At 44.3% G+C, this 18,987-nt stretch overlaps 1 long non-coding RNA gene across 1 annotated transcript; it reads right to left on the bottom strand.

Moving 5' to 3' along the window:
• Positions 1-13,942: 13,942 nt before the first annotated feature.
• Positions 13,943-18,042, bottom strand: LOC147821886 (uncharacterized). Its single transcript, XR_015446428.1, has 3 exons — positions 17,657-18,042; positions 17,131-17,353; positions 13,943-14,304 (listed from the first exon to the last, which is right to left on the bottom strand). It is a non-coding gene; the product is annotated as an uncharacterized LOC147821886 (long non-coding RNA).
• Positions 18,043-18,987: the final 945 nt, after the last annotated feature.

The following is an 18,987-nucleotide window of genomic DNA, read 5'->3' as shown; positions in this document are numbered from 1 at the left end:
AGTGGTTCTGCCACCTGCCTTGAAAGTGCAAGGTACTGAGTTTGATCCAGTAATTAAAAAAAAAGAAAAGAAAAAAAACTTTAAATTTAGATTTCTTTTAGAAATCAATGACTTCTGCAAACTTCCTCAGGCCTAGAATATAAGCTTTTTATCTGGTTTATTTCACTGATCATTATGGTCTCAAGATGCATCCATTTTTCCACAAATGAATCAAATTTATCTTTCTCTGGTTTTGTTTTGTTGAGAAAAGTTCTCACTATATGGTCCAGGCTGTCCTCAGACTTGCAACAATCCTCTTGCCTCAGCCTTCTGAGTGAAAATTCTCTTTCTTTATGGTGAGTAGTATTCCACATATCAGATTTCTTTTATCCACTCATCTATTGATGGGTATATAAGCCATTCCAAAATTTTAGGTATTATGAATGGTGTTGCTATAAACATGGGAATGTATGTGTCTCTGCAAGATGATGTCTTTATATTTCTCAGAAAGATACCCAGATGGGTTATACCTGAGTCAGATGAAATTTATGTTTTTAGTTTTTGGAGAAATTTCCAGAGTGGCTGTACTAGTTTTCATTCCCATCGACAATGTAAAAGAGTTCCCTTTCCCCCAAAACCTTGCCAGCATTTGCTATTTTTGAGTTCTTGATAATAGCCATGCCTAGTAGAATGAAATGGAACCTCATGTTTTGATTTCCATTTCTCTAATAGCCAAAGGTGTTGAACATATTTTTTCATGTACTTTATTGACCATTTGTGCTTCTACATTGACAACTATGCTTTCATTACAATTGCTCTTTTTAACTGGATCTTTCATTTTGGAGGGCCTATTTTTGTTGTTGTTGTTCTTCTTCTTCTTCTTTATTCTAGATATTAGTTCCTTATCCAAGGAAAAGCTGAAAAAGAATTTCCCACCATGGAGGTTGTCTTTTCAGTCTGTTGCTTTTCTCTTTGCTGTGCAAAAGCTTCTTAATTTGATATAATCCCATTTGTTGATTCTTAGCATTATTTTTTGTGCAATTGGAGTTCTGTCCAGAAAGTCTTGACCTATGTCTTTAAGAGCTTTACCTATTTTATCTTCCAGCAGATTCAGTGTTTCTGGTCTAATTCCTAGTTCTCCAATCCATTTTGACTTGATTTTAGTACAGGGTGTGTGAGATATGGGTCTGGATTTAACTTTCTGCATTGGGATCACCAGGTTTCCCAGCATCATTTATTGAAGAGGTTGCCTTTTTTCAAGTGTATTATTTTGGCCCCTTTTGTCCAAAATCAAGTAGTTGAAAGTGCCTGGGATCATTTCTTCATTCTAAATTCTATTGTGTTGATCAACATGTCTATTTTTGATGATGTTTTCATCGCTGTATCTTTGTCATATAACTTTAAATCTGTAATGCCTCCTGCATTGCTCTTGTTACTCAGGGGTACTTCAGTATCTCTAGCCTCTGTTGATTCCTTTTAAATCAAAGGAGTGTGATATATAGTTTTTAGAATAATACTGATAGTACATTGATTAGAATTGCATTAAATATGTATATCATTTGTGGAGAGTCACCATTTTGATACTATTGTTTATGCCAATCCAAAACCAGGATATCTTTCCAGTTTATGGTTTCTTCTTCAATCACTCCTTGTTTTTCAAACTATCATAGTTATTGTTGTAGAGGAATTTTACTTCCTTTGGCCAATTCCCAGGTGTGTGTGTGTGTGTGTGTGTGTGTGTGTGTGTGTGTGTATTTAAAGCTATCATGAATGGGATTGTTTCTTTATCTCTAAGTGTGTTCATGATTGGTGTACAGGAAACTATTGAATTGTACCCTGAACTATCTGCCATTATTATGTTTTCTTTGGTCTGAAATCTGTTCAGACATGTACACATTTTGGTTGGATTCTTAGTTATTGACATTAAGAATTATTTATGTATTTCAAATGCAAATTCATCCTCAGATATGTGTTTTATAGAGAAGTTATACAGTGTGTAACTTGTCTTTTTGATGTCTAAACAGGATTAGTCACATGGTAGAAAATTTAGTTTTATGAAGCCAACATGATTAATATGTTTAGTTTTGTGAAGAGGATTAGGACTTGAGGTTTAAAGTGAGGTTGAGAGTGAGGATTAGGGGTTAGAGTGTGAGCAAATTTGAGAATTTGGGTTAAGATTATGTTTTGGGTGGGGGCTTGAGTTTGGTTTGTATAGGAACAGGGTTGTAGTTAGAGTTAATAAATGGAAAAACTACACTGAAATTTTCTTTTATTTTTATCAGTTAAATACTATTCCAAGTATGTTGTGGTAAATTAAGAATTTACATTGTAAAACTTTAGGGCCTAGGATTTAGCTCAGTGGTTCTGCTGCCTGCCTTGCAAGGGCAAGTTCGCAAGTTCAATCCCTGGTACCAAAAAAAAAAAAAAAATTAGAGGAAATAATAAAACAGTCCAACAAAATATAGTGTATTATTTTGCCAATTCTGACAAAAATATTAAAGACTTGGCTTAAAATTTATGTTCCTAAAGGTCTGAGTGATAAAATTCAAGCTAAAGCTGCCTGTAGAATTTCTCTTGAGCCCTCTCTCTTTGATTTAAAGGTAGCTGACTCCCAGCCATCTCACACGGCCTTTCACATGTTCTCCACTGACGTGTCTTTCATAAGGACTCAAGTCAAACCTGATTAGAACAGGCACACATTCTTATTTCCCTGTTAATGTAATCTCACCAGTTGTCCCAATACAGGAATTCCTAGAAAAATTGTCAGGAGGCATATTCATCCATCACTCTACTTAAGTGGCAACAGTATCTCCTCCAGTCATCCAGAGCTGATGGCTAGTGTCAGTCTCTCAGACCTCAGCCTGGAAATATTGTCATCAGGGGGCTTCTAGTGCTGGAACCCATTCTACCCAAGGCTGCATTAGTCTTGAGGTGCATTCCTGGATTCCCTTAGCATCTCTAGTCTAGAAGGGGCCTGGGCATACTGACATAAGTGCAGCTGGTGGTAGGCATAACCAGGAAATGTGTTCATACTGGAGGACTTTTCTTTCAAACTTCACGTCCTTCCCTGATTTCATGGTACATAGTTTTCTGTAGGAAAAAAAAAAGAGATCAGAGTCCCCCTCCCTGCCAAAATACACTTGACATTAGATAGATATTTTGAGTAAAATAGATCATGTTGTTGGCATAGAGGATGGCATGGAGATGGAGTACAAATTACATAGTGTGAGGAGGGAGGGCTTACCCCAGAGGAGATAGTGTGAGTAGTGACCCTGCCAAGAGCTGAAGGAGCAGGGAGTAGAGAGGGTAAAATTCATGCATGCCCCCCAAGCTGCTCGAGAGCTTAATGGATCACAGTGCTATCCAGTTCTTGTAATGTAAAATGTTTCCATCTTGTCCTTCTATAAATATGACCACCTGTTTGCCCTTTTCTCAGTTATTTTGGCTGAATTTTTAATACAGAATTCAGTGTGAGATTAGGATGGAAAATCCTAACTTGATTTAGTTACAAATTTTTCTTATTGTGATTTCAGTTAGCAAATGTATCATGTAGAATAAGATATAAAACATTCATTAAACATGTATTTATCTCTGGAGTATCTCTGTAGGTGATGTTCTAGTCAAGGCACTTTTTTTTAAAGACCAGTTATGAACTTCATGATGTGTATATATAATTCCAAGCATCTGGGAACATCCAGGTGATCACATTCTTGATAATTGTCTGCAGGAGACCAGCTTCAAGCCATGCTGAGCAGGCTTTAAAATATTGAGTGGGCTTATAATTTGGCTGTTGATTAAAATTATGAGTCTGTCCTAGGCCTATGTGACTTGCTAGATGAGCCTTTGGCTCACATACAGAAGCAGAATTCCCTATGTCAACAGTCACATTTGAGATCTCAATGATTAATGAAATTGTGATGTCTCTGAAAGCAAGACGACACTACAACTGAGGATTTATGACCCTTGTGCAGCCATTCCCTCAGATCAAACGTTAGCTAAAGATAAAACAGGCGGCTCATTAACTATGACCTGTTGTTCAAAAGAATGCATTGTTCCCTCCTTTTACAAGCCTGGCTCATTAGTGCCTTAGTCTGCCCTTATGCCCCTGCTATGCTTTGTAATCAGTAAATACTGACAAGCCTGAGGCTCATGATCTTAGCCAAGATGAGCTAAGATCAGGTCCTGGCCTTCCATAAAAACAATATAAAAATTTCTCTTTGTATTATTATTCTTTCATCCTCCACTGTACCCTCAGTCAGGTGGTCAGGCAGCCTCCAAAAATTTCTCAGGGATTTGATATTGCTTGAGTGTATTTCCACAATTTATGTAGATCTGGCATTTAAAATCTTTGTAAGGATTCTTTCTTCTTCACTTCTAACACATAGAAACTTGTACTCAAATGAGATGACATTAAGTGTTCTTACATATGAAAGAATCAAATTATTTAAACTATCATGCTATAAAGTTATAATTTTAGCCAGGTGTGGTAGTGCACACCTGCAATCCCTGCACTATGAGGCTGAGGCAGGAGGATCACTTCAAAGTCGAGGCCAGCTTTTACTATATAGTGAGTCCAAGGTCAGCCTGAACTGCATAGTGAGACCCTGTCTCAAAAAAACCCCCAAAATTATAATTTTAATGATTCCAACAAAAGTCAATAGATTTAATTATTTTCTGGAGGTAAACAAGTCTATTTATATAGCCCATGAGTTAGACTATTTTCCATTACTATAACAGTGTACCTCAGACTGGATAATTTGTAATGAATAAAAATTTATTCAGCCTGGGGTTCTGGAGGTCCAAGGTCAAGGGCCCCCATCTGAGAGGACATCCATCTTTGGGGCTACTCTGCAGAATCTTGAGGCAGAAGTGCATACAAACATTGGGCCAAACTGGCTTTTCTGAGTTCCACTTTACAGATGACTGAGTAAACCATTAATCTATGGCTGAATTACTCCATTCATGACCTAACTGCATTTTAAAGACTCCCCCATTACAAAGTAATATTTCATAAAGGAAATTAAATTTCAACATGAGTTGTGATGTAGATGTTGAAACCATAATAGTTTATATAAAAAAAGTAAATGTAGCTATTGAAACCCTGAAATATAGTCAGTGTGGTCCAGCTAGCCCTAAAATATATTATAAACCCTCCATAATGAAAAGATTATGATGGTATTGATGCACCATTAGATAAACTAATGTTAAAAAAATCCTAGAGTTGGGCATGGTGGCACACACCTATATCCCCAGCACTTGAGAGACAGGCAGGAGGATTGCTGTGAGTTTAGGGCCAGCCTGAATTGCATGGCAAGACCCTGTCTCAAAAGAAAATTCCTAGAAATCAACCTATGTCCAAATATAAATGAATACATACATATATGTGGTGTATTACGTACTTCATCTCACTGTATTTAAGTCAGTAGTTAAAACCACAAATCAGAGGGCTAAGATTGTGTTTTAAAAGAAAATTGACTTGGGAAATTGATAGAAACTAGGAAAAAGTGAAAACTGGACTTGTCCTGCCATTACATATATAATTGAACAAAAATCAAAGCACTGAGAGATCTAGAAATTTAAAAAGTCACAAAATCTAGAAAGAAAGCATTGAGGGAAATGTCTTCCTATGATTTAAAATATATATAAGTATAGCCAGGGATTTATTTATTTTTTATTTATTTATTTATGTTTTGTATAAGATTCTTTTATTGGTACATTGTAGGTATACAACACAATTACATTTCTCATTGGGAATTATACCTTAACATAATGCATCTTGGTTCTTATTTTTTCCCCATTCCTAGCCCTCCACCCTCCCCTATTTACAAAGACTTTATTTGCATTTTTTCCATTTCTCATCATTTTTCCTTTCCCTTTTTTCCTTTCCCCTGTCCCTCCCACTACCCCTACCCCTTTGGACCTTTTCTTCCTATTTTACATTGTTGATTATTCATTCTAATCATTGGTACATTTTAGGTTTTTCAATATAATGACATTCATCATTGGACATTTGCACCTTTACATAGTCTCTCTTAGTTCTTATTTTTCACCCTTGCCCAGCCCTCCCTTCAACCCCTCCATTCCTGCCTATTTACAAAGATTTTGTTCCTATTTTTCCATTTTCTCATATTAATCCCATTCTCTTCTATCCTTTCCCCTAGCCCTCCCACTTCCTTCCCCTTTGCCCCTTTTCTTCCCATTTCACATGACCTATTATACATTTAGTCCTTATTTACACTTTCAGTTTCTCACACCAGAGAAACTATTCGGTATTTACACGTGTGTCCTATTTATTTCACTTAAGAGTATGGCCTCAATGTACATCCACTTAGCTATAAATGTCTCTAATTTCTCATTTTTTATGGCTGAGTAGTACTCCATTTTATAAAAAAAACCCCACATTTTCTTTATCCAATCTCCAGTTGATGGGCATTTGGGCTGTTTCCAAATTTTAGCTATTACAAACTGTGCTGCTATGAACATGGGTGCACATATATCACTGTGGTATGATTCTTTTAATTCTTTGGGGAAGATCCCCAGCAGTGGAATAGTGGGGTCAAATGGGACTTCCAGTCCTAATTCTTTGAGGTATCTCCATACTGATTTCCACAGTGCTTGCACCAGTCTACACTCCTACCAGCAGTGGAGCAGGGTTCCTCTTTCCCCACAGCCCTGCCAGCATTTCTTATTGGTTGATTTCATGATATCAGCCATTCTTTCTGGAATGAGGTGGAATCTCAGCCTTGTTTTCATTTGCATCTCTCGAATGACCAGTGATGTTGAACATTTTTTCATGTATTTATTTGCTATTTCTACTTCTTTGTCTGAGAAATGTCTGTTCATTTCAGATGCCCATTTTTCAATTGGGTCTTTAAATTTGGGAGTTCTGATCTTTTTAAGTTCTTTATAGATTCGAGATAGTAAACCTTTGTCTGAGGAAGAGCAGGTGAAGATTTTTTCCCACATTGTGGGTTGTCTCTTCACACTGCTGATGGTTCCTCTTGCTGTGCAGAAGCCTTTTAATAAGAAGAGATCCCACTTGTTGATTGTTTGTGCTAGTTCACAGGCAACTGAGGTTTTGTTCATAAAATCTTTTCCTACACCGATGTCTTCAAGGGTTCTACCTAATCTCTGTTCCAACTGGTTCAGAGTTTCTATTTTAATATTTAGATCTTTAATCCATTTTGATTTTAGTTTAGTGCATGGTGAAAGATAGAGGTTTAGTTTTAATCTTTGGCAAGTTGAAGCCCAATTTTTCCAGCACCATTTATTAAAGAGGCTATCTTTTCTCCAGTGAGGGTGTTTGGCTCCTTTATCGAAGATGAGATGGCTGAGTGAGTCTGGCGTTGTTTCTGCATCTTCTAATCTGTGCCACTGGTCCTCAAGTCTGTTTGTGTGCCAGTACCATGCTGTTTTTATCACAGTAGCTTTGTAGTATACTTTCAGGTTGGGGATTGTGATACCCCCTGCCATGTCTCTGTTACCTAGAATTGATTTTGCTATTCTGGGTCTCTTCTTGTTCCAAATGAATTTTTGGATTGTTTTCTCAAGGTCTGTGAAGTATGCTGCTGGGATCTCAATTGGAATTGCATTGACTCTATATAGCAGTTTTGGAAGTATGGCCATTTTCACTATATTAATCCTTCCTATACAGGAGCAGAGGATGTCAGTCCATTTTCTGATATCATCTTCAATCTCTCTTTTCAAAGTGCCATAGTTTTCAGAGAAGAGGTCTTTGATTTCTTTCATTAGGTTGATTCCTAGGTATTTCAGTTTTTTGGATGCTATTGTGAAAGGAATTATTTACCCTGTTTCTCTCTCAGTGAGTCTGTCATTGGTGTAGAGGAAAGCTATTGAGTTTTGTGTGTTGACCTTGTATCCAGCTACTTGACTGAATTTGGTTATTAAGTCTAGAAGACTTTTGGTGGAGTTCTTGGGGTCTTCTATATAGAGTATCATGTCATCTGCAAATAATGACAATTTGACTTCTTCATTTCCTATCTTCATTCCTTTTATTTCTTTCTCTTGTCTAATTGCTGTGGCTAATGTTTCCAAAACTATATTGAACAAGAGTGGTGATAGTGGACATCCTTGTCTTGTTCCTGATTTTAGTGTGAAGGATTTCAGTTTTTGACCATTTAGTATGATATTGGCTGTTGGTTTTTCATAGATGGCTTCTATCAGTTTGAGGTAGAAACCATCTATTCCGATTGTTTGTAGGGTTTTTATCATAAATGCATGTTGGATTTTGTGAAATGGTTTTTCTGCATCTATGGAGATAATCATATGATTTTTGTCCTTGGCTCTATTGATATAGTGTATTACATTGATTGATTTGCGTATATTGAACCATCCCTGCATCCCTGGGATGAATCCCACTTGATCAGGGTGTATGATCTTCTTGATGATCTTCTGCATTTTGTTTGCCATTATCCTATTAAGGATTTTTGCATCTATGTTCATTAGTGAGATTGGCCTATAGTTCTCTTTTTCAGTTGGGTCTTTCTGTGCTTTGGGGATCAAGGTGATGCTTGCTTCCAGGAATGAATTTGGGAGTATTGCTTCCCTTTCAATTTCATTGAAGAGTTTAAACAGTAGTGGCAGCAGTTCCTCTCTAAATGTCGTGTAGAATTCAGCAGTGAAGCCATTAGGGCCCGGGCTTTTCTTAGTTGATAAGTTTTTAATTACATTTTCAATTTCATTGGTTGATATTGGGTTGTTCAGAATTTTTAGGTCTTCTTCGTTCAACTTTGGTAATTCATATGTATCTAAGAATCTGTCCATTTCTTCTGTGTTGTCCATCCTATTGGCATATAGGTTCTGGAAATAGGTATTGATGATCCTCTGGATTTCTGCTGGGTCTGTTGTAATTTCACCCTTTTCATTCCTAATTGCATGGATTTGGGCCTTTTCTTTCCTTTTTCTGATAAGGTTGGCTAAAGGTTTCTCAATTTTGTTGATTCTTTCAAAGAACCAACTCTTGGCTTCATTGATTTTTTTGTATTGTTCTCTTAGTCTCCATTGCATTGATTTCTCCTCTGATCTTTATAATTTCCTCCCTTGTATGAGCTTTGGGGTTGTCCTGCTCTTCTTTTTCTAGAAGCTTGAGGTGTAGCATCAGGTCATTTAATTGGGCTCATTCTGTTTTCCTAATAAGTGTATCCACTGCTATGAATTTCCCTCATAAGACTGCTTTGTGTCCCATAGATTCTGATATGTTGTATTGTCATTGTCATTTAATTGGAGGAACTGTCTGATTTCTTCTTTAATTTCCTCTGTGACCCATTGGTTATTCAGAAGTGTGTTGTTCAATTTCCACATATTTATGAAATTCTTTGAGTTTTTTTTGCTATGGATCTCCAATTTCATCCCACTATGGTCTGATAATATACAGAGGATAACGTCAATTCCTTTGCACTTACTTAAACATGTTCTATGTGTGAGTATGTGGCCTATTTTGGAGAATGACCCATGTACAGCTGAGAAGAATGTGCATTCTGATTTTGTGGGGTGGAAGACTCTGTAAACATCTGTTAAGTTCATTGGTTCAAGAGTTCGATTGAGTTCTAGTATTTCAATACTCATTTTTAGTCTAGTTGATCTATCTTTTTGTGACAGTGGGGTGTTGAGGTCCCCCACTACAATTGTATTAGTGCATATATGACTTTTCATGTCCGTTAGTATTTGTTTTATATAGTTGGGTGCACTAGTGTTTGGTGCATAGATATTTACGATTGTCATCTCTTCCTCTTGGACTGTTCCCTTTACACGGATGTAGTGTCCTTCTTCGTCTCTCTTAATCAGCGTTGGTTTGAAATCTACTTGATCTGCAAAGAGGATAGCTACTCCTGCTTTTTTTCAGGTTCCTGTTGCATGGAGTATTGTTTTCCACCCTTTAACTTTCTGTCTATGAGTTTCCTTTTGAATTAAGTGTGTTTCTTGTATGCAGCGTATTGTTGGATTTTGCTTCTTGACCCATTCTGCCAGTCTATTTCTTTTGATTGGTGAATTGAGACCATTAACATTGATGGTTATAACTGAAACATATTGACTTGTCATTGCCATGACCTTTGCTTTTTGTTGGGTTCTCCCCCTTTACATTTAATTTCTTGTCACAAGACCACACCTGTGGAAGATGCCAGGGAGGAACCAAATCTTCATCTGTATAATTCCTCATTGTTCTTAGATTTCCACTGCCCCTCCAGGCTTTTGTTACACCTTGTTTATCCCAGTGTGAAGTACTGAACTCTATATTTCACTTGTTACATTTGTTTCCCCATGTACTGAATAAAAGGTGCTGCAAGCTAGGGGGATTTTAGTCTTTGTGGCCCAGAGCAGCACTGATCAGACCCAAAGCTCAGTTTCTTCTCAGTCTCATTTTTCTACCTTTCCTGTAATTCGCCTTGAGCTGCTGTGGCTCGCAGGAGACTAGGACTTACTGCAGAGGTTCTGCTAATGTCCCCTTCCCCTGTTCCCTACATTAGGAGTCCGCAATGTTTGATGTACTTCCATCCATGAAGTGGGGGCTGCAGGCAGGGGTGGGTGGGTGGGACAGACCTCTGACACCTCACAGCCTGCCCCTGTCCAAGCAGGCCCCTTACATACCCTGAGCGCGAGGGGGAGCACTGCCCATGAGAGGTCACGGCTGGTGCTGATGGCCAGGACGGGCACTGGGCTGCCTCTCTCACATGTGGTCTCCTCCCGAACATTAGCTGGACACATCTGCGGCCAGAGCCGAGCCAAGGTCAGAAAAGGCTCGGATTATGGTCCTTTCTGTGGCTAGAACTTCGGAAGGGGGAAAATGGCCATAGCTCATCCTCCCCTCTCCACTGTCTCCCTCCAAGGGGTCAGGACGGGAGACAGCTTCAGAATGGCACCTAGTTTCGTTGGGTTCTAATACCAAGGAAGTGAGGGCGTATCTTCAAAGTTCCACTACAGTTAGGGTGAGGAAGTGGCTTAGGACGAAGGGGCAAGTTGCAGTTTGGGTTGTGGTTTTTGTTGGGATTTGGTTGAGGTTTAGGAATACATTTAGGGTTATACTGTGGCTGAAGGTGGGAGATTCAGTGTTAGAAATTAGGCCTGCAGTTTACATTGTTGTTTATTTTTATTGTGCAGTTCACAATCACTTGAGGAGTGGCTACATGTACATAACAGAGCTTGACAGGCTGGGGATGTAGCTCAGTGGCACCATGCCTGCCTCACCAGCACGAGGTCCTGAGTTCAATCCCCGGTACCAAAAGAAAGAAAAACCAAAAAAACCAAAAAAACCAAAAAAACCAAAAAAACAACAACTCATAGTACAGCTTATATATATGACGAGTTTTAGATTTATATACAATTAAGATGGAAACTGAGTTCTTCTATTTCCTGTTATTAATGTTGTACATTAGTCTAGTACATCCTCTACAAGGAATGAGCAAATACTGATGTATAATTACTAAGATCCACCTTCACCACTTGCTCTCCACAACAATCTGCAGTCCCGTCCAGGCTGCCACAATGCATTTCATTGTTGCATCACTCAGACACCACTTGACTGATATTTCCACAATTTTTCCTTTTTCTGTTTTACATGAGGTGACAGTTTTGAGGATGACTGAGCTGATATCTTATAGAATGTCCCTCAATTTCAGTTTTCCTGATGTTTCCTTCCTGATTAGATGAGGGTTACACCTTTGGGTGCGTGGCTTTCTGCAGGTGTTCCATGTTCCTGACTGCACCCTCATCCTGGGTTCTCCAGTGCACCTTTGGCTTAACTCTCACAGCTGCATGCACTGCCCTCTCAGGGACACCCAGCCTGGCCTGCCAGGCCTTCTTTGGAAATTTGGGTGGAAGCCTTCCTGACTCAACTCTTGCGTTCTGCATACCTGTGAAAACAGCACCCTGTAGATGACACAAAGTTCTACCACTGGCTCCAAGCAGTCCTCCTTAGGCCTTTGTGCATCATGGCTGCAGAAGCATCCATGGGCCTGGATGGCTGAGCACCGTGAACTGAATGAATCCCAGGGAACCCGCCGAGGTGGCCCTTCTCAAGCAGGGTGCCCTGGGGCTCTCCTCTCAAAACAAAGTCTTTCCCTTTTGCAACTGTGAGCCTTGGAAAGGTTGGGCCTTGTGGGTTCCTTATATGTCTTCGGGGTATCTTTTCCATCGTCCTATTGTAAAGTACTTGATTTCTTTTTAATGCTAATCTTTGATCCACCAGGCTGTCCATTGCTCCATCTTGACAGGCCTTCCTTTGGGCAGGAGGGGGGGGAGGGTGGAACTGAAAAGTTTTTAAATGGGCTTTTGCTCCTCATTTTCAGCACAAACCTGGCTCAAAGTAGCAAGCAGCATCCATGCTACAGCCTGATATTTAGGCTACCTCGATATTTTCTCCATCAGATGAACGATTCTTCCACCCTTCGTATCAGTCTCACACAAATCTCAGGACATGAACACAATACAGTCCTATTTTCTGCTGGAGCACGACACACATGGCCTGGATCCAACGGCCACTGGCATCCTTCTTCTCAACTGAACCCTCCTAGGTCTGGCCTTTCTCATCTGCAATCTATCTGCACTCTGGTCTTCTGTGCTCGGACCAGAATCTTTCATCAAGCTCAGATTAGAGCATTCTAGGGCTGCTTCTCCAGCTGGCATCTCCAAACCTTTCCAAACTGCTGTGGACCACTTCCACAGGCCTCTGAACCAGCCGGTGAGGTACAGTCGCTGCAGTGACCAGCAGACTTCTTGTGCCAACATCTGTATCACCCACTTTCTTGTCCCTGAACACAATACTCAGCACTACACATTAAGGGAAGAGAGGTTTGTTTCAGCTCACATTTCAGTTCCTAGTTAGCTAGTTCCAGGATGGCAGGATGGCATGTCAGAGGTGCACATTGATAGAAATGCTGCTTGCCTGGTGGAGGCCAGGAGGCACATGGTAAAGTGTGGGCCAGGGAGCAAGATACACCCTCCCAGGTCACACCCGCGCTGACCCACCTCTTCCGACCAGGCCCACATCCTGACACCAAGCCTGGCGTAGCACCCCCATCACCCAGTCACCCTCTGGAAGCCCTCACCTCTGGGTGCAAGGGGCTTGAGGGTGACATCCAGATAGAATCCATAACCTGTAGTTTCCATAAGAGGATGCAATTTCTGATAAGTGATCTAGAAGTGTTATAAGAAATCTACGAAATATTTAGAGCACAAAACCTTACAATTTATTGAAGACAATTTTCTTTTCAGTAATGCACGTTATGATGGACAGAATGGGAGTTAGTACTGATGATGAGTCTTTATTTTAATGTTTTGCTCCAATGCCCTGTTTTGTTTGCAGTACTAGTTTGGTCCTTGAAGTGTTTATAACTGTGGAGTGAGCGCACAGATGGGTTTCTGAACTGTGTTTCTTTCCTCATTTCTCTTTTGGTCACTTGTACCTGCATCAGCAGTAGATATGAATTTCACAGAAGCATTGAGTAGTGATAATCAAGGATAGTGTGGCTATCAGGGCTATTTCAGCTTAGGTGATCTGAGACCGAATCAGGTGTGGATGTCAAGGATGTGTGTACGTGACATGTGTTTCACACCTAAATGTTTGAATTAGAAATGCAACAAAGAATGGAAGCTGGGACTTTATTGGGTGGGGATTTAGGCAACGTAATGTCTGAGGAAGAGGATGGGATGTGTACGTTTATGCCCAGGGACAGTTGGAACCCTGTAACAGACACTTTTTGTCACGCACAGTTGCAGGAACATCGCAGCTTATTTTGGGAGAACACCTCCACCTTCAACCCAAGACCTCCATTGCGTACATTTGGGAGGGGATTTTGGTTGGATTAAACCCAATGAGGATAGTCATTTCCATGGTTATACAGGTTGGTTATGAATAAATCCTTTACACAAACCCAATCAGAACAAATGTGAAGAATGTTATTTGAAATGATGGAAATGAGAGCCTTCTCATCTTGGGAAATCATCTGAGAGCTGCTACGGGCCGAGGGGAGCCTGGAATAGATAAGAGAAGGCATGCCTAAGAACCCAGAAGTGGAGCCAGGTCTGAGGAAGGAGAACAACACAGTGAATGCTGGAAGTTTTTTAATCCTTCCTGAAGTCAGATGTCAGAATTGAACAAACAAACCAGCTTTTCGTTACTTAAGGCTTTCAAATTTATTTCTTACTTTTAGCCTGAAATGTGGTTAAATGATATGGGTCCCAAATTCAGCCATAACAGATGAATGAATGAATTACGGGTGACATGATTAAAAAAATCACTTTAAAATTCATTCCAGTTGAAAAGGATGCGTATGCTGCTGTTGGGATGGGAGAGCCCAATGCCTGTTGTGCCTACGAGGAAGAAAAGGAGCAAGGTAAAGTGGGCTGACGAAGGCTGAAGAACCTCTGCTGGGACACTTGCTATGGCTGAAGAGAAAGGCTGAGGCAACGGATGGACACGGGTAGGAATGGCCAAAGACTTTTGCCATGGAGACGACCGGGCCCTGAGCAGACAGCAAGCAATATTGCCAGTGTCTTGAGATCAGCAAAGCAGCAGAGGTCTTGGGGCAGAAGGACTGCAGCTTGCAGACCAAGACAGCCCTACACACAAGAGTGAGGTCACAATGGACCGCCCTTGCTAGGTGGGGAAGAAATCCCACGAGGACAGGACATGACTGGGCGCTGTGTGGTGGCTGAGCAGCAGGGGAGTCAGGCCCTCCCAGAGACCGACCGAGCCTTTCTAGAGCTCGTGGAAGGATCAGGACCCCACGGGTCTTGCCAGGTCAGGAGCTCTAGTGTGGCTCAGGTGGGCCCACACCCTCAGGCTGAGGTGGGCACAGGTCCGGCCGGGAAGCTCCCGGGGCCTTGCGGAGAGCATCGGACACAGGCAGAGCCACTCCTGCACCCACACACCGTACTGTTTTTGATCACACACCTGGGACAGGGGCCTAGACCCGTCCAGGACTCAGCGCGGGCTCCCCCACCCCGTCTCCAGAACCTCCCCAAGAGCCAAGGTTGGGCCTGCCCCCGAGAGGTGTCACTCAGGTGCCGTGCAGGTGTCAAGGGCAGGACCTCGAGGGGAGTGACTTGGTCACGGAGACACGCTACCGGACGCACACAAGTTAAGCGAGGAGAGGTTTATCTCGGCTCGCACTTGGCAGAGGTTTCAGTCCCTAGTCAGCAGCTCAAAGGCAGCGCGGCATGGCAGAGGGGCCTGGCAGACAGAAAGCAGAGTCCAGGGAGCAGAGGCAGCGAGATGAAGGCTTCCAGGCCCTGAACCAGGCGATTTCTCTCAGCCCAGATCCCACCTCCTGACAACCCAGGTGTACCACGCCCATGAGGCAATCACCTCCCAGAGGCGGCTTGTGAGTGCGTGAGGCTCTGCGGACAGGTAGCTCTAAACTGTCCCCAAGGGAGAGGGATGGGAGGGCGACCTTGGGGGCAGGAGGAGGGGCGCCCATCCCTGCAGCTCAGCTTCCCAAGCTGGAGCTCTCTCCTCCTGGGACCAGAGCAGGCGGGGTGTGCAGTGACACCGAGCGGCCACCGGAGGGCAGCAGAGCCCTGCGCTGAGATCACGCGCTGAGATTGCCAGGGGCTCCAGCTCTGCCAGTATTGTATAAGGATGCCTAGCATAAAGAGAATATGTTCGTATATTCGTGCTTATTTCTACCACCTTATTCTGTCTTCCTCTCTGTCTTGCTTCCTCTAAGTAGGCTGGAAGCTTTTCGTTATTTCTTCAGAAGTAATTCACCTCACTGTTTGTTTTTCAGAGAGAGAGAGAGAGAGAGAGAGGGAGAGAGAGGGAGAGAGAGAGGGAGAGAGAGAGAGGGAGAGAGAGCGGGAGAGAGAGAGAGGGAGAGAGAGAGGGAGAGAGAGCGGGAGAGAGAGAGAGAGAGAGAGTGTGTGTGTAGGTCTGGCTCGGTGTCCGAGATCTGAGATTGCTGGGAAGCACCACCACACCTGACTTTTCCTTTTCTCTTGCAGTTAGGAGTGATGTATCTGGTCTCTGGTTTTTCCCGTAGTGACCTTAGATATCACACCCTGAACTTTTGCTTGTTAAATTTAGGTCTTTAAATTTCTTGATTAACTTTTGTTTGGAAGAGGTTTAGCTTCCAGGAAAACTGAGAGAATGCTGGCCTGGCACAGCTCCGAGTGAGGGCCGGGACCTGGGCTCCCCAGAGGGTGGAGCATCTCCAACAAGCACTCCTTACTCCTCTGCCTAGGAGGACCCTGCCCTTTCCCGGTTATCTGATGGTTTGTTCCTGGGGCCACAGTGACGCCCCGCTGGGACCATTGCCCCGAGGGCTTGGCTGGGCGCCTCGGGGGAGCTCTGCAGTGGCACAGGGGGGTCTCAAGTGAGCTGTTCACCGCCCTGGCGCTCTGCCTTCCTGTGGCCCGGGGCCTTCCGCGTCCTGCGACACGCTCCCTTCCTTCCTTGTCCCGAAGGCCTCTCGGGGACCCCGGTGGCTGCGCTGAGCTGACAGGGAGAGTGAATTCTGGGCCGCGCTGGTCCCGGCTTCCTCCCTTCCTGTTCGCCCGCGCTCTGAGCCGCTCTCCTGGCTCCCACACGGTCCTCTGCGTGGCAGTGTCCCCGCCGTCCTGGTCCGGGAGGGGGCCTGTAGGGGGGCCGCCTCTGCTGGGCTTCTGCGCCCCGGAAGCTCCTCGCTCCCCTGGGTGCCGAAGGGCAGAGGAGCATGCAGCGAGCCCGCGCGGTGACTTGGCCCCTGAGGTGCTGGATCCCAGGCTGTGCGGGTGGTCCCAGCCCGGCCCGGCTGGGCCCCAGGAAGCACCGGGTCCCGCCTGCGGAGGAGCCCCTTTCCGCCTCGCGGCCACACCAGTGTGGACACCGGCGAGCCCGGAGCTGGGGCTAGTCTAGTGCATGGTGACAGGTATGGGTCTAGTTTGAATCTTTGGCAGGTTGAAATCCAGTTGTTCCAGCACCAATTATTAAATAGGCTATCTTTCAGGGAGGAGGATTTCAGTGAAACTCAAAGAAGCTTAGGTCACATGACAGCACCCACCACACCACATGACCTAGGAGTCGAGGTCAGGGTCCCCATGACAAGGAGGCACTAGGGATCATGGAACATCTTAGAAAAGAACCTACAGTCCCAAGAGGTGACTGAGGAAAAGAGGCAGATTGTAGATGTCCAGAGGAAATCGCCAGTGCCCTCTTACCACTTAGCTTGGCCAGCGGGATCTAGTGCTCCACCACCCTGGCCCTGTCTCCAGCCCTCGTGCTGGGACCCCCAAAGCAGGAGGTGATCGTGCAGTTGGCCACGTGATGAAAATGTGTGGTAGTGGCCCCAACGGTGGGCGCCAGAGGTTCTTTGCCCTTTTTGTTTCTCCGGGTCCAGATGGAGCCCAGGCAGTCCCAGGGCACCACATTCTTGAACAGCTCCTGTGGAGGAAGACAGCATCACACGGGCAGAACCCACCCCAGAGAGTCGATGGCTTCAGCCATCCACAGGCAGGTGGCCGTGGCCTGAGCTGGACATCAGGAAGCTGCAGATATGGACAGAGACTTCTGCAAATAGCCGGTTTTCCTCCACTGCCCACTAGTGATGTCCAACTTATGACCTAGGACCTAGCACTGACATGAAAATCAGTGGCATTGTCCCCGTGCCCATCCTCCCAAACCTCCAGCAGGAGCAGGCATCCGAGTCCCGCTCATTCTGAGGTATTGTCTTCTTTCCAACCTCACCTGCCCTCTGCTCCTTTGCCCAGGTCAGTGGCACATTTCCTGGGACAGCTAGGACTGGGGGCTCTGTGTGGGTGTGTGCTGTAGACCCCATGAATCTCAAATGCCTACAAAGTGATAAGGCTGGCCAGGCCTCCTGGGATGACGGCAAGGTGACACGTGCTCCTGCCTGCACCTCAGGGCACACCCTCCTCGGCCAGTTGGTCGGACTCCCCACCCTGTTTCCCAATTGTCCAATCGCAGTTGACATCACAGTCACTGTGTGAAGCGGGCATGTGAGTGCCCTGTCTCTACTGTCGACCTCCACCCAAGGACAGGAGTGGCTTGGGGCTGAGAGACAAGTATAGGTGATGCAGTTGGTAGAAGAAGGAACTGTGATCTGGTAAACTGGGAATGTCAGGACTGAGGGGATCAGTGCGAGAAGGATGGGTGTCCCCCGCCCCCGCCCACCCCACAGAGCTCAGCTGCTCACCGCACCCATCAAGGTCAGCCGCTCTGCCAGCAGCTTGGGAGAGAAGGCTAAGAGCACCTTCTGCAAGGACCTGTCCTCGTCAGCGGCAGCAGACAGGCAGGAGTGCTGTGGAGCTGGCTTCTGCTTCTCTCCTGTCTCCAGAGGAGGCTCTTTCTCTGGTGCTGGCTCTGGCTGCAGAGCAGGCCCATGGTGTTCTGGACCTGCAGCCGGAGCTAGGAGGAGGAAAGCTCAGCAGTGTCAGTCACTTGCCAGTTCCCTGCGGAGCATAGAAAAGACATCCTGGCCATTTGGGGGATTCCAATGCCCAACCAAAAGCCATGAAAGCCTTCCGGACTGCTGTGGCCCTCACCATCTGTTTCGGCCTCGTAGGGCTCTAGATATTCCACCTGAGCAAGGGGAAGGCACAAGGGAGGCTCCATGTCCGCTCCAGGTGAGTTCACTTGCAAGCCGGCCCTTTTGACCTTGATTTGGGGAATGTCCAGTGGATGGTGCCATTCGGACCAGGTCTCCAAAATGGGAGAGGTGGTGCTGGGGAGAGACGAGTGAGCAGCAGAGTCAGAGGCCCGGGCTTTTCTTCCACCCTGCCTCTCTGAGACAGCGTCGTGTCTCGTGTGGTCCTCTGTGCCTCGGTGTAGAGGAAAGCTGACCCCACCCCAAGCCCTCTGTGACTGTCCTAGCCTTGGCTGACTTTGTCCCACTAGGCTAATGCTAACGTGGGTTTCCACTTCACACTGATGATCCTTTCTGAGCGAGGCAAGGAAAATCTCCATGCACCTGAGTGCTCAGCCCCAAGCCACTCCTGTCCTTGGGTTGAGGTCTAGAGTCGAGATAGGGCACTCACATGCCCGCTTCACACAGTGAC

The sequence above is a fragment of the Heterocephalus glaber genome, unplaced genomic scaffold (genome assembly GCF_053883595.1).
Source record: "Heterocephalus glaber isolate CG9 unplaced genomic scaffold, H.glaber_assembly_v1.0 deba00001688, whole genome shotgun sequence".
NCBI classification, from domain to species: domain Eukaryota; kingdom Metazoa; phylum Chordata; class Mammalia; order Rodentia; family Bathyergidae; genus Heterocephalus; species Heterocephalus glaber.
The sequence above is the reverse complement of the archived record's forward strand: the minus strand, read 5'-3'. Positions and strand labels throughout refer to the sequence as shown.